This window comes from Hyalella azteca, unplaced genomic scaffold (assembly GCF_000764305.2).
Source record: "Hyalella azteca isolate HAZT.00-mixed unplaced genomic scaffold, Hazt_2.0.2 contig4492, whole genome shotgun sequence".
Classification (NCBI taxonomy): Eukaryota; Metazoa; Arthropoda; class Malacostraca; order Amphipoda; family Hyalellidae; genus Hyalella; species Hyalella azteca.
Window position 1 is genome coordinate 45,013 of NW_025934705.1, and position 8,210 is coordinate 53,222.

Below are 8,210 nucleotides of genomic sequence, written 5' to 3' on the forward strand. Positions count from 1 at the left end.
CATATGAGCAGCAGCGCCTCATAAGAGTGATGTGCATATGAGCAGCAGCGCCTCATAAGAGTGATGTGCATATGAGCAGCAGCGCCTCATAAGAGTGATGTGCATATGAGCAGCAGCGCCTCATAAGAGTGATGTGCATATGAGCAGCAGCGCCTCATAAGAGTGATGTGCATATGAGCAGCAGCGCCTCATAAGAGTGATGTGCATATGAGCAGCAGCGCCTCATAAGAGTGATGTGCATATGAGCAGCAGCGCCTCATAAGAGTGATGTGCATATGAGCAGCAGCGCCTCATAAGAGTGATGTGCATATGAGCAGCAGCGCCTCATAAGAGTGATGTGCATATGAGAAGCAGCGCCTCATAAGAGTGACATTACTGAACGACAGCAGCGCGATTTGCCGAGATAAAAAAAAACTTTAAACTTGGACAAGAAAAATATGCGGCGGCATATACAGAAAATAAATTTGTCGCGTTGTTTCGGTCAAATTACAAGAAAAAGAACGCGAAAAAAATATTTGAAATGGAAGCCTTAATACAATCCAGAAAAAGAAATTCCTTGGCGTCCATACCACTACAAGAACAAGTCTAAATCACACATCCGTCTGACAAGGAATGCTTAGCATGTGTTTGAGCACAATCCCTGGACGTCCGCCTCTGTCCCACTATATTGTCACCAAAATAATCTCGCATCAGCTCCTCCAACTGAGAATAGATGAGCGTTAGTTCTATTGCTCCTGGGCCTCAGTAGCAAAGACGTGCCTCAGGCAGTTGACGACGTAGTCGCATCAGCGTAGCCGTCGATGTAGCCCTACAAAACATCTTCCCAAGTTTTAATGAAAAATTGGTGTCGTTGAAGTAACTAGAAGATAAAAATTCCCACTAAGGATACCAAACTAAATACTGTTGTGTTATGGGAATGTTATCTTTCTTGTCTCTTTGAGGTTTCGCTGACGATAGATAAGGCGATTGAACTTTTTTAATCACTGATGATAATCCCTCACCGATACGCATATTTTTTCATCTAGTTTTAGTAGGTTGATAATATGCTTTTATTTGAGCAAAATGGCATTTTTCCGCTTCATGTACATGAATTTCTTCAAGTAATGCAATATCTGGCGGATAAGTCGTGATATCACATCAACTTCAGTGGCCAATTTTATAGAATTAGCCTGATGTAGCGCCAGCTTTAGAAGCCTCTAAAAACAGTCGCCTAAGATACATGCCGGTTAATTTTGAGGTTGGTCCGTTCATTTGTGATCCGTAGCCGTCCGGATTAGCAAAAAAATTATTGCACGACGGTTTTTGAGCGTTTTATTTCCTTTGCGATGTCCCGTTGGCTTCTACCGCATTGCGCAAAGGCCAAAATCTGCGCCTTCTCGGCTTTTGTGAGTCCTGTCTCTTTTGGCATCTTTTTTGCTTAAAAAAAAATATAAATGAGGGCACTGAACTACACCAGAAGTACCCTATATGGCGGAAATCAGGATATTCTTTATGTTACTGAACTTTTTAACGTGAAAATATTACAGGAAGATTGTAAAATGAAGACAAACCTATCATGGTCTTATAATCATTTCCACCATAGGTTTTTCTAAGTTTCATGATTTCTTCTCATATATTTACAAAAAAGTTATTTATTTTCGTATAGCGTTTAAACCGTTTATAAACGCAGTTTAACCTCGTATAGTTAGAATCCCGTATTTTTTATGAAAAAAAAAAATATTCCGAAAAAACTGGGTGGTCGTTTGGCCATTTCCGCCACTATAGCTGTAATGCGCGCCATCATCATATGAGATGTATGGTGGGGTCGGCTCTAAAGATGCAGTCGCGCTCTGTCTGTAGCAGATTCGGTAAACGTTCGCATACAGGAATAGAGGAGTTGTCCCTCATTTTCTACATCCTTTTGATATGTATTGCGTACTAGATACTTAATGTACTATTGCTGAACATCGAAACCAGTGATGTAATCATTTGAATATCTGTACTATAATAATATTAGTATCAAAGAAATTTTTTCCGCACGGATCTCATTTCCTATCCTTAATTGTTCTGTGCGATTTGCAAGCATTAATGCTCTCAAATCGCAAGCATTCCTGCTTACGATTACTCTCCAACTCAAGCTCTTGGGCAAGCGCCTCTCGGCCTTTATGTGTATGCTGCTGATGATGCCTGCCCAAGATCCTTGTCACTGTAGAAGTCTTGGTGTAAATGTTAATTTATTGTTTAAATGTTAAGCTTTAACCAAATACATTTGTTTTCAATTCATAATTTACGAGAGTTTGAAGTGTAGGGATGTTTTAGAGAACTTCAGAATTAGGATTAGAGATTACGGAAATGAAAGTAAGAAGTATGAATGAATAAAAGATAACATTCACCGCTGCCGTGAACTGCCAACACGTGTAGACCATACGCTCCGTGGGTGCGTATATAGTGCCCAAATAAATGTAAGACAATTGGACTTACGTACGACATGATACGTATCGTAGGATAGAAGAAACTGCACTACATACTGTAAGCCATAGGCTCAGGCGAAATATCGACACATGTGCTTCCACAGGGTTTTATTCAGAGTCTTCGGACAACACGTATAGTTTCTGCAAGTTCAATACACAATATTAGCTTAGAATCTAATAATTTGAACAATCCAAAGCAACATATTGGCAAAAAATGTCACAATCTAAACATTTTGGACTAAATGTTACTGATTAATTTAGACTATTATTTATGAACAAATGCGTAGGAGCTTAAAACTAACACAGAAATAATTCGCTCCTAAGGCTGATATGAACAGAATGCAGGGTGTGAACTATCAAGTCAACATCGGTACTAAAAATGTAACTAAAGGTCGCAACTACAATTAAGGAACGGAATGCTTCTCTATGAAATTGTGTTTACATAAACATTGTTACTGAAAATTTCAGTTAGATTTGAAGCTACGACCAAAGCTACGATCGAACGTGTAGCTTCGGATGATGTTCGTGACGTATTTCTTGAAGACCTGAAAACTGGTCTTTAGAGAAGACCTATCCAAAACGGACTGTATAATGTAATTATTGCTTCATTGTACTAACTACAATGGACGTAAAATAGGCTTGAACAATGATGACATGATTTCAAAACCTGTTCTGGCGCAGAATATTAGTAGTGGATTAAAATTTGCTGTGTGCAAAGGAAATTCCCAATGATTCTGTTCAATTTGAGGACCAAATGATGGTAAAATTTGCAGCACCTGGGAGAGGCGCCCGCATGACATGATTAATTTTGATGATTACCATGACAAAATCAATTCCTAAGCCATTGTTGGGGCGCGCTTAACAATCCAAAAAGACATTTCTATGATCATCTGGTCATGATTGCTTGTAAACCGTTTGTCGGTACACCACTGTTCACTCAACTCGATTAAATAAAGCGATGTCAGAACCCGATGTCAGAAATGAAGCAACATCGTTTCATTATTCCTAAACTCGTCAAGACTTCATGGAAGAGATTTTCCTTAGACTGCTTTGGTCGAGCATTCTCAATGTATCTTTTAACTCGTTCTAGCTCTTTTTCTGGAAGAACAAGGGTTGGGCGGCATAGCTGAGGACGAGTTTTCTTATGTTTACGTTGCTTCGAACTTTCGATCTGTGGTTCTGGATTGTCTACAAGAGATAGGACCGCCGAAGCCACAGCTCGCGCCAACTGACGCATCGCCTGTGAGTGTAAAGTTTGGACTGGGCGAAGACTTGGCATTGTATAAAATCTTGGTTCACTGTATTCGAAGCTCTAAAATCAGTCAAACTTAACTGCAAGAGTTAACTCTATGTCACGAATGCTATGAGAATGCTATGAAAGATGAATAGAGATGTTCGAACACGATTCTTCGTTCTTTAGTTCACTTTGTCATGTTTATGACGTCTCTAGCTCATGGTTCACAATTCCATTAATTCGAAATCTGAAAGCCTCAATATAAAGCAAGGGCAAGTTAAAAGTAGCCGTTTAGCTCCTGAATTGAGCGCGAAATGCGGCCAATATTAGGAGGCAAGGCAAGAGCGACTTCCTTGCCGTAACTGAGGACGCAAACATACCGCATCCCGAACACGGCGCTGCCATGGCAACGCGTCCCAGCAGTGGCTATTTTCGTCCCGACTTAATTCCTCTAAAAGTTACTAGGCATCAAGGCAGCGGCACACTGTACACTTGCAGCTGATGAGATCAAAGAAGTGCGGGCACACCAGCCAACATTTGAGCCTCGACAAACAATGGAAGGCATCAACAGAATGACGGCGGCAGGAGAGACAAATAAACGAGTCTCGTGTTGACCAATATTCATGTCAACAGATAAAAGCAGGTCAAACAAGTATTCAAAACGTTTCAAATAAGTGAATTACGAACATCATAATTTCTGTTTCATCCTTTTTTATAGAGCAACCGTATGTTCACTGACAGCATGGGCCGTTGGCACCGATTATTTCGCCACCAACAAAGAGCTTAAGAGCTGTTCGGCCTACGCCTGACTCTAGAAGCGTATCACACATAATAGATGTAAAGATGTCATTAACATGTAACATTTATTAGCCAATGGAACACGCATTTTTTGCTTGCATTCTGCTCTATTTAATCGTGAGAGACAAGAAATTCGACGCTTTGTACCGAAAAAATATATCAGTCGGAATGATGAGCATCCTGGATATAATTGGATCACAAATTAAGCGAAAAAATCGTGTGAATTTATTTAATGAATATTGAAACGAATGAATCACTAACATTCAATTAGATCAGATAAATTGTCAAATCGTTGGTACTGAAGCTCTTCCAGAAGTGAACGTAATTGCTGTAGGTCGTTGCTATGCAAAGCAGTCAAATGCTAACGCTGATTACAGTTCAGGATACCTTTTTAAATCCAGAGCAATTACGAGTACCTCGATGTAATAAAGCGATCTTCACATTTGTTTGATTAATTTACTGAACGATGGTGAGCTGTCAGCAGAACGGTCAATTCTTCATTAACATTCCATTAGATTCAATTTGTGTCATCAGTCATCCGGGCGTCACAGTATATATAATGCCGTATAGACACGCACGTAGTTTAATTAAGCTTTCCAGTGCCACGCAGATCTTCAGACTTTCCACGAGAGATCTTGCTCGAATTTTTTTTCTGAAGTTAAATCATGTGATTATATGAATATCGTCTTCGTCACTACACTTCAAGGAAGAAAAAATGTTTTTCATAAGATGTACAAGTATGTAAATATTTTTAGATGTACAAGTATGAGGTCCCCACGTCTGCGTGGGGACCTCATTGAAGTATACAAGTATACGTCATGGTTTATACAAGGTCCCAGAAGGATTGTGGGTACCTCATTGAAGTATACAAGTATACTCATGGTTTGCACAAGGTCCCAGAAGGATTACTAGCATTTGAAAGAAGAACCAACACCAGGGGCCACGGCTATAAACTAAAAAAAACTGCGTTACAAGAACAAGAACAGACTAGATGAAGCTATGGAAAAATATATGTACAAACTTAAAATGCCTAGCAACATATCGAACCCGGCGGAAGTCAAGTAGCTATTTCAAATTCCAAACTAACTAACAAAAGATCCGGTCGAATGACCTATTTTTAGATTTCCTGTGGACAAGTCATGAAAAGGACAAGAATCGGCTACAGGCCACATCAGGCCTACTCTTCAGCGCCGACATCGCTATGTTTTGTTATGTTATAATAATAATAGCGGTTTCAGCGTTTAGTAGGCCGTAGGTCTGTGGCCGATTCCATCGCAGAACATTCATAGCACTTTGCGGTCTCGAACTCGCAACTCACTGCTACAATTCTGCTGTGCTTAACCGCCCGGCCTCCTTGCCGATTCTGACCAGAAACTGGCGCACAGAGTTGGGATCGAACCCGCGCCTCTCTGCGCCAATCCTGGTACTCTGAACTTTAACCACTGGGCCACCCTGCCCTGTTATGTTATGTTATGTTATGATATATTGTCTAATGACTCACCATTTAATCTGTTACATTCAATGAACTTACTGATTAAATAATAATAATATAATAATAATAGCGGTTTCAGCGTTTATTAGGCCGTAAGCCAGTCGCCGATTCTTAACTTAGCAGAACATTCACAGCTTGTAGCGGTCTCGAACGCGCAACTCGCTGCTTCAACTCTGCTGTGCTTAACCGCCCGGCCTCCTCGCCGATTATATGTTATGTTATGATATATTGTCTAATGAGACACCATTTAATCTGTTACATGCAATGAACTTATTGATTTGAATGTAGGATGTAGCCCATTCTTGATTTGTCTCAATTTAACAAAAAAAGTTTTGTAAATTGTTTCACTTCCCACGTGGCGTCGTCAGTCTCGCCCTTGATTGGTGAATAAGATGCCACTTGTGACGTCACAGGTGCCACGTGAGACGTCACAGGTGCACGTCGTGGACGTCGTACGATAATTCTTACCGCAGCCCCGAGTTGTAGTTGTTGTAGTCAGAGTTGTAGTCAGAACCCGATGTCAGAAATGAAGCAACATCGTTTCATTATTCCTTAACGAGGGAACAATTTATCGTATACCGACCATGTAAACATATTTTATTTGTTACCCCTGAATGTTAAGAAATTACTATCCGTAAAATTTTAGTTTAGTCACCCATGAACTTTACTATTCCATTTTTGTCCATGCTTATCCAATAAACCTCATTACCGGTAACAAAATGTCATATAAATACTGTTGATCGTTAGTCATAAATTCTGTTTTGGTATTTAAAAAAGACTTAGTTCGATATTAGGTTTTAAAAATTTCAGTTTGGCCTATTTTTTACATATCTATCGTTTTTTATGTAGACTTTCAGGCGAACATCTCCATTGCAAAGAATGAAGCAGTAGTTGATAAAATCTATTATGAATGGGAAAAAAGGTTGAATGACGTTCGGGCAGTCCGGTGACCGCAATTGCTATAGTTGAGCCAGGAAGGCGTCATGATGTAGTTGTATGATCAGAACCGCATAGTATTGTTGGATGGACTTAAAACATGACTTAGGGCGGCTCCAGTCATAGCCATGCCATCCTATCGTGCTTTTACGTCCCTCGGTTGCTACAGGCAACTGAACTGAAACTACATGGAAGATTTAAATTAATTTTTTCATCCGATTCCACATCGACCTCATATCATAACATTTTGATATAGATAACTACTGAAAATTTCAACAAAAATGTTCATCACATATGCAAATTTTATCTGTAACTTAAGTATTCTCTAATGCAATGATTGCTGTTGCAGGAGAGCCGAAACACATAAGCGCTATCCTTGTCTATTTCAGACTAAATAGTGGAAAATACAAATAAATTCTCATACATCTAGCCTCACTCAGTACTTGCATTATTTTCAATTTTAAAATGCAAGCTAATTATTCTGTTTTTGCTGACGCAGTGGCTGCAGGCTCACTATGCCATTGGCTTCAAGCCGTCTAGGAACCGAAGTGTTTCAGATCTGGTATTTTCTGGTATTTTATTAAGGGGAAATCTGGTATAATATACCAGATCTGGTATAACCTACCGGGACGGTAGGATTCACAGGTAGGTCGATTTTACATGTAAAAAATTAGTTTTTTTGTAAAAAAAAACATATGTTAATTTTACCTACCTCATCCGATGCTAACGTCAAAAATAGGTTAGGTCCAGTTCGGTAAAGTTACTTTACAAAAAAAATGTAAAAAAAAACTTTTCCTAACTTTACCTAACCTGCGAGGTTCTCAATTTAAAAAATCTTTTTTACAATCGCCAAAAATGATGATTGTAAAAAAGATGTAAAAAAAGATTCATTTATAAAGCCCCAGAAGGGAATTTTACACCCCCGAGATGCAAAACCTCCTACCGGGTAATTTTAGGACCGCGAGGTGCACAACAGTTCGTCGCGGAACGGGTATGGCTTGCGATGTCTCTAGCGGAGTGGCGCGGTCTGTGACTTCCTAGCTCTGTGACTTTGTATAAACACTATCTGAGCATGTTTGTACAAACATTTGCTACAAGACTTGTTTAGGAGATAAAATTGTAGCTGATGGCAGTGCACCCCTTTCTGCCAGGTGTGCGACGATTCATTTATAATGAGCGCTTCCCATAAGAAAGGATAGAAATGTATCAGATTTTTCCGAAATTTTGTTTTCTTCGATGAGGGAAGTTTCTTACAAATTGAAATAATTAATGCAGTTACTGGAACATTTTGATACGGAGT